The 6,000-nt window shown below is 53.1% G+C and overlaps 1 protein-coding gene across 1 annotated transcript in view; it reads right to left on the reverse strand.

Annotated features, from left to right (window-relative positions):
- The window catches only part of RALY (RALY heterogeneous nuclear ribonucleoprotein), a 120,159-nt gene extending 114,196 nt beyond the window's left edge, over window positions 1-5,963 (reverse strand). The window contains exon 1 of the mRNA XM_057379178.1: window positions 5,817-5,963. The gene's annotated coding sequence lies outside the window, so the exon portion shown is untranslated. The remainder of the gene's footprint in view (window positions 1-5,816) is intronic.
- Between the last annotated feature and the right edge of the window lie 37 nt (window positions 5,964-6,000).

Below are 6,000 nucleotides of genomic sequence, written 5' to 3' on the forward strand. Positions count from 1 at the left end.
GTTAAGAACCAGAAATAAAAAAAAAATTAAGTCTAAATTACTCGAAGAGCTCAGGAGGATTTCTGCAGCGCTTACAGCTTTTACCAGCTCCAGAAGGAGCTCYAGGAGCTGTAAGAGCTCCAAGCATTGCAGATTGCTGCAGCATGAGCAGTCAMCAGCAGAAATACCTGTGTTCCAGCAGGTACAGCTCCAGGGACAGAAAGCAGGAGCTGTAGAACCACCAAACCCCCGTGCTGCCCTTCAGCAGGAGCACAGCCCGGGCCAGGCAGCACCAGCAGCTCTGCAAGGTCTGTCCATAACAAGCACTGAGGTTTTTCCAGATTTGAAATCAAACAATGATATTTGAGCACCAGCCACCTGCAATCTTCTACACAGGGGCCACAGCTCAGGCCAGGAGAGTCACCTTGAAACCTGGCAAGTGTAGGGGGCCACCGAGGGCCAGGTGAAAGGCACCACGGACAGCGAGGGCACTGACACAGGTGACAGTCACAGCAGCAGCTGTCACCATCCAGCCCCTCACGGTCAAGGTCCAAACCTCTTCATAAGTGCCCCACACCCTCCTTATTCCTTCAAGCCTGGGCTTCAGCCCCAGGTTTAGTCCAAGCAGAGCTCCCAGCTCCAGTACCCTGTCCCTGTGCAGGAGCACTGCAGAGTCACTCCTTCCAAAGGACCCTTTCCTCTTWCAAATAATCCAAAAACAGTTTTCTAAAAGGAATTTTGCTAAGGACGGAAGTGAAGCACAAGATTTAGACTAATGAAGACCTCAAGGGCCCTGGTGGGGGAGGTCTGCAGCCACCTCCTCTGTCTGCCTTTGCCAGCCTAGTCCTGAACTCGAGAATTCACACATTAAAGTGAGCGATCCCACAATTCAAACAGTGATCCCAGAAAAAGTGTCCACTGCCACCTTTTCCACAATGCAGAAATTGTCTCTGTGTTTAAGTGCCAGCAGGCAGAGCCCCAGGGGAAGGACATTCTCCCTCCAGGGAAGGTGGGACCCAACAGGAGATGGAGCTGCCCTGCCTCAGTTACTGCTCCTGCTCCCACATTTAACCTRTCCATTCTTATTCTGCTTGTGGTGGCACCCAGAAAATGACTCCACATTCACTGCCAGCCSTGTTTGTTGAATTTGTTGTATCTGTTGAAATGGAAGCTGCTTGCAAAAGCATCAGATAAAGCCGTGGCACTTGTCAGCTCTTTTGTCTGGTCCCATCCCCACACAGGGGTGATGCTGCAGATATCACCCGGGAGTCACTGAATTCACGCAGACATAGCCCAGAGGTGCCCATCTATTCACCTCATTCTTGGGAGGGAAGAAAAAACCCAGGAACCTGGCATTGTGTTTCCTATTTTAAACACAGACCTTTCGAACAAATGAAAAAAAAAAAAAAAAAAAGAGAGCTGTGCAACATCACTGGCCAAGTCTGTGGATGTTCAGTAAAGGAAACACTCTGCTGCAGGAGCAGGGATGTTCCTGGAACAGAGCTCAGCATCCTGCCGGGAGCTCCGGCAGCAGAGGGGAAGGAAAAGCCCAGAAATCAACGGGGGACCTTCCCTGCGAAGGCAAGGCTGAGTCTTGCCCCAGAGCCTTCTCCCCAGCTCTACACATTTGCAACACATTCTCAAGGCTTCCTTAAAAAACCCCCAAAATATCAGGATTATGAGGGGTGCAGGACCCCGCTGCTCCCAAAGCTGCAGTGCAGGAGATGTCCCTGGGAGGATCCATCCAGCCCCACATCTCCTGATGCTGGCCAGCCCAAGAGCCCTCAGGGAGCAGGACAAACAGCATTGTTTGGGGTTTTACAGGAGCCTAAAGGTGACTCRGGCTGCCCTTAGAGCCCTTCCCTGMYTAGCCAGGGCCAGGGGAAGGAAGCAGCTGCTCCCAGGGCGAGGGGGACTCCAGGGGCACCTCCTGCTCCGTGAGACAGCCCTGGCACTGCTCACACAGCCAGAGCTGCTTTCAGACAGTCAGATTCTCCAACAAAACCCACTCCTGTTTTATTTAAGAAGTCATTACGGTTCTGGCAGGGTTTCACCTTTCTTTAGCAAGCAGCATCTCGCTGGGAGCTCACAGCACTACAGACAGCACGCTTTTCCACATCCATGCTCCGGCATCATCTGTTCCATCCTGCACGATATTCCCCCAGCTCGGGCTCCGCAGCAGCAGCTCCTCTTGTTTGCCCACAGCCTGGCAACAGCAGGATAACTCTTTCGGATTGTTTCAGGCTGCAAGTAACGTGAGAAGCCCCAAGAAAAGCTTTGGATTTGCTGCGTGCATGCAGGCTGGTCTCTGGGAAAGGAAACAGACTCTGCTCACGGTTCCAAKCCTTGGCTTTGAGATTTCCAACATCTCAAATGCTAAACCAGGCACAGACAGATGTTAATCCTACAGAACACCCATCTAAGTCAACCCCTGTCCGGTGTCACCCCAATTTTGCCTTTTGTAAAGCACCTGTAATTCATGTTCCACTGGAGATGGAGCTGGCAGACATCTGACCTTCTCATCAAATACCCACTTTCAGGTGAGACCGCCCTGTGCACCACTGCTCACTGGAATTRAACAGGTACGCCAGGACTGGTGGCAGAAATAAAAATAAAAATAAAATAAAAATAGCCCCAGCTCTCGGCGCACCAGGGAAGGCAGCAGCGTTCTGTGCACAACAGCAAAATCAACTTAATCACAAATGACAACTTCTGAAAGCCTTTACTTTGGATTCATCCTTGGCATTTTTCTAGGCCAGCTTGAAAACAAAAGCTTTGTCTTCTTAAAATGCAATTGCCTGAGGCACCTCTAAAAAAAGTGACATAACTCAGGTTTGAAAAATGCCTCCTGGGTTTCAGATCCTCCTAAGAGCCTCTTTACTATTCAGCTTGATTCAGATTACCCAGATCAGCATGAACTCTGCAGATTTAGCCCCAGCTACCAGCACAGGTATAAAAAGSACACATTTAGGATTATTTTTTTAAACTATATGATTAAAGCTCTACAGTTATAAAAAAAGACCTTGTTATTGATCTGAATGGCTGCTCCTTCCCTTTCCTCCAGCAGGTTTATAAACACTCTCTGATGACAGTTTATTCTGAATTTCACTCTGTTCAGCTTATTACAGATTTTTTTTCCCCAGCCTGTTTTTCTTGCTGGGTGCTTTCAACCTTTCCATCACAAACCTCAAGCTGTGAGAAGAATGAGCAACTTGTTTTGGAATCAAAATCTGAGCCTAAAATTTGATTCTTGTTTCTTCTCCCCTGCACAAACCTTCCTMATCTCGGCAATTTTACGAGCAGTGACTTTGTGCTTCTTCAAATCCAGGAGCACAGCCCTGTGCCAGTAACACAATAGGAGGGGGCAAGCAGGGAAAAACTGCAATTTCCAAGGCAGATACAGCTACTCCCAATTCCTATAATTAACATCCTGGAAAAAATCCACAGTACCTTCAGCATATCACAGAGTTTGACATCCACAGGCTGTTTTCTTCGAGCAGATACAAATTACAGCTAGGTCTGGAAACTCCTTATGTGGCCACAAGTAAAGAATTCAAATCAAAAGGAGTTTTGTTGCTTTTATTGAGTAATTTGGGACAAGAAGAGCTGAAAGCTCTCTTGGTGATGGGAACACGTTAGAGTCTTTTTCTGAATGATCAAGTCCCATCAGTTATTCCACTAAACTGTTCTCTGCCAAGAGCTTTAATCCTCTCTTTTCAATCCCTAAATAAAACCTCCTCCCCAAATTCACTGCCTATTATCTGCCTTTTCTAAAGAAAGTGGTTCTTAAGAGACCCACCTACTTCTGCTTTCTGTTCCCCTGAAATCCATCTCCAATATTAGCCTGACAGCAGTGAAACAGCAGCAATCCTCACCAGCTCAGAGCTGGAGGAGTGTCTGAACACCCACCCCTCCCGAAACAAGCTTTCACACGAGGCCGAAAACAAGTCACAAAAAGGCTTCCAGGAACGGAAGCAATAAACCTTGCGACAAGCTGTCACCCACAGCAGGCAGCCCAGACAGGGTGCTTGCTGCAGGGTCACACATCTGAGCTGTGCGGGTGGCACGGGCTCCTCAGCTCGCCCAGAACAGCAATCCTTMCCTCTGCATCCCACCCGAGCAGGCTCCTCATCCCGCAGCTCACTCAAAAACCAGGATCTCTCCCTGTCCTTTGGAAGAAAACAAYGCAAGGAGCCCAAATCCCAGCAAACAGAGGAATAAAGGACAGGGCAGAAAGAGAGGAAAGCACCATCTCCCAGTTTACTGCTAAAGGGACACAAAGAGCAGAGGCACCTGTGGAAGGGCTCAGCCTTCCTCCCTACAGAGGGACAATCCAGAGGTGCTGCCACACAGCCCAGCCCTTCTTGGCTGGTGACACAGCCAGGGAACACTGGGAACACTGGGAACACAGGCTCGGCACTGGGATCCAGGGCAATGCCAAGGGCTTGTGGGGCCGGCTCGGGAGCGGCCAGCAGCAGTGACCCAGCAGCGCTGCCACCCCGCTCCTTCCTGCCCGGCCTCGGTCACCACGCGGGATTCACTGCTGGGGGAAAGACAACCATTTCCTCCATGAAATAAGAGGGTCTTTTCTTCTGGCCTTGGAAGGCAGCTCAAGCCAGTTGTGATGCCCTCGACTTGWGAAGCCCGAGCTGCCGGAGCCCTGAGCAGCTGCTGGACCGTGGGAAGGCCCCGGAGCCAGAGCAGCACGGGCTGGCTCCCAGCCCTCCCCACGCTAAAACCACAGATTTACACCCAGAAGTGTGGAGTTACCGCTCCCGAAGGGATTTAAAACAGGTGCAGAAGTGGCACATGGTGGGCTTGGCAGTACTGGGTTAATGGCTGGATTCTGTGATCTTAGCGGGCATTTCCAACCTAAAAGACTGTAGGATTGCGTGCTGAAGCACTGCAGCGAGCACAGCCGAGACGGGTCGTTCCTGCAGGTGGGCTCTTGCTCTTCAGGAGCACGTCAGGAAAATGAAGGGGCACATTCACCCTGTTCTCCCTCACGGCAATTGTGTCTAACGAGGGAATCGGCCATCGGACACCTTTCCAAAGGCACGGCCACATCTCACTGTTTCGCACCCTCCAAAACTGCTCTGGCGTAAGACCTGGAGTTTCACACCCCACCTCCAATCAGTGGAATCATTAATATCGGAACAGACCTCCAAAACCATCTAGTTCCGACCTCTGACCAAGTCCCCCCGTGCCACTAAGCCGTATGGCCGAGTGCCACCTCTGCTCATTTCTAACATTCCCAGGGACGGTGACTCCACCACCTCTCCGGGGAGCCTGTTCCCAAAAACCTTTCGACAAAAACCAGCAGCCCCAACACAATCGCGGCAGAGGAGGCTCCGGCACGGCGCGCTGGAGTTGGAGGGCTCGGCACGGACCCGGGGGAGCGGGGCGGCGCAGCGCGCTCGGTGTTCCGCCGGTTCCATCCGTACCGAGCCGCTCCCGGCCGCCCCAGGCCCCTCTGGCAGAGCATCTCCGCTTTGCAGGAGGCACGAAGTACGCCGCGATCGTGCGGTCACAGGGCGGACACCCCTCCCAGGTGTCCGGGACCCGCGGGCGGCTCAGCCCCAGAGCCCTGGCCAGCCCCGGTGGGGACGGACCCGCCCGGCAGCTGCTTCCAGGCGCGGCACGTCCCGGTAAACGGGGAGAACGCGCAGCAGGGGCGGAAAAACCTAACCACACGCAAATAAACCGGCGGGGAAACAGAAGATTGAAAGGAAAAAAATAATAATAAAGCGGCACTAAGTCACTGGCAAGGGGACGCGCGCTGACAACGCGCACTGCACGCTCCGGGCAGCAGCCGGGGGGAGGGCGGCAGCACTCACCAGGCAGGTCGGTGCCGGTGCCGGTGCCGGTGCCGGGCAGGTCGGTGTTGGTGCCGGTGCCGTCAGGACGGACGGCCGGGCCCGTCCCGCCTCGCCCGCGGGAGCCGCCGGCTCAGTGGTGCGCACCGCCCCGCGCCGCGGCTCCTTCCCGCCGACCGTACCACGGCCCCGCGCCGGGGGGGGG

This window comes from Malurus melanocephalus, unplaced genomic scaffold (genome assembly GCF_030028575.1).
Source record: "Malurus melanocephalus ecotype Western Australia unplaced genomic scaffold, MMel_1.1 scaffold_391, whole genome shotgun sequence".
NCBI classification, from domain to species: Eukaryota; Metazoa; Chordata; class Aves; order Passeriformes; family Maluridae; genus Malurus; species Malurus melanocephalus.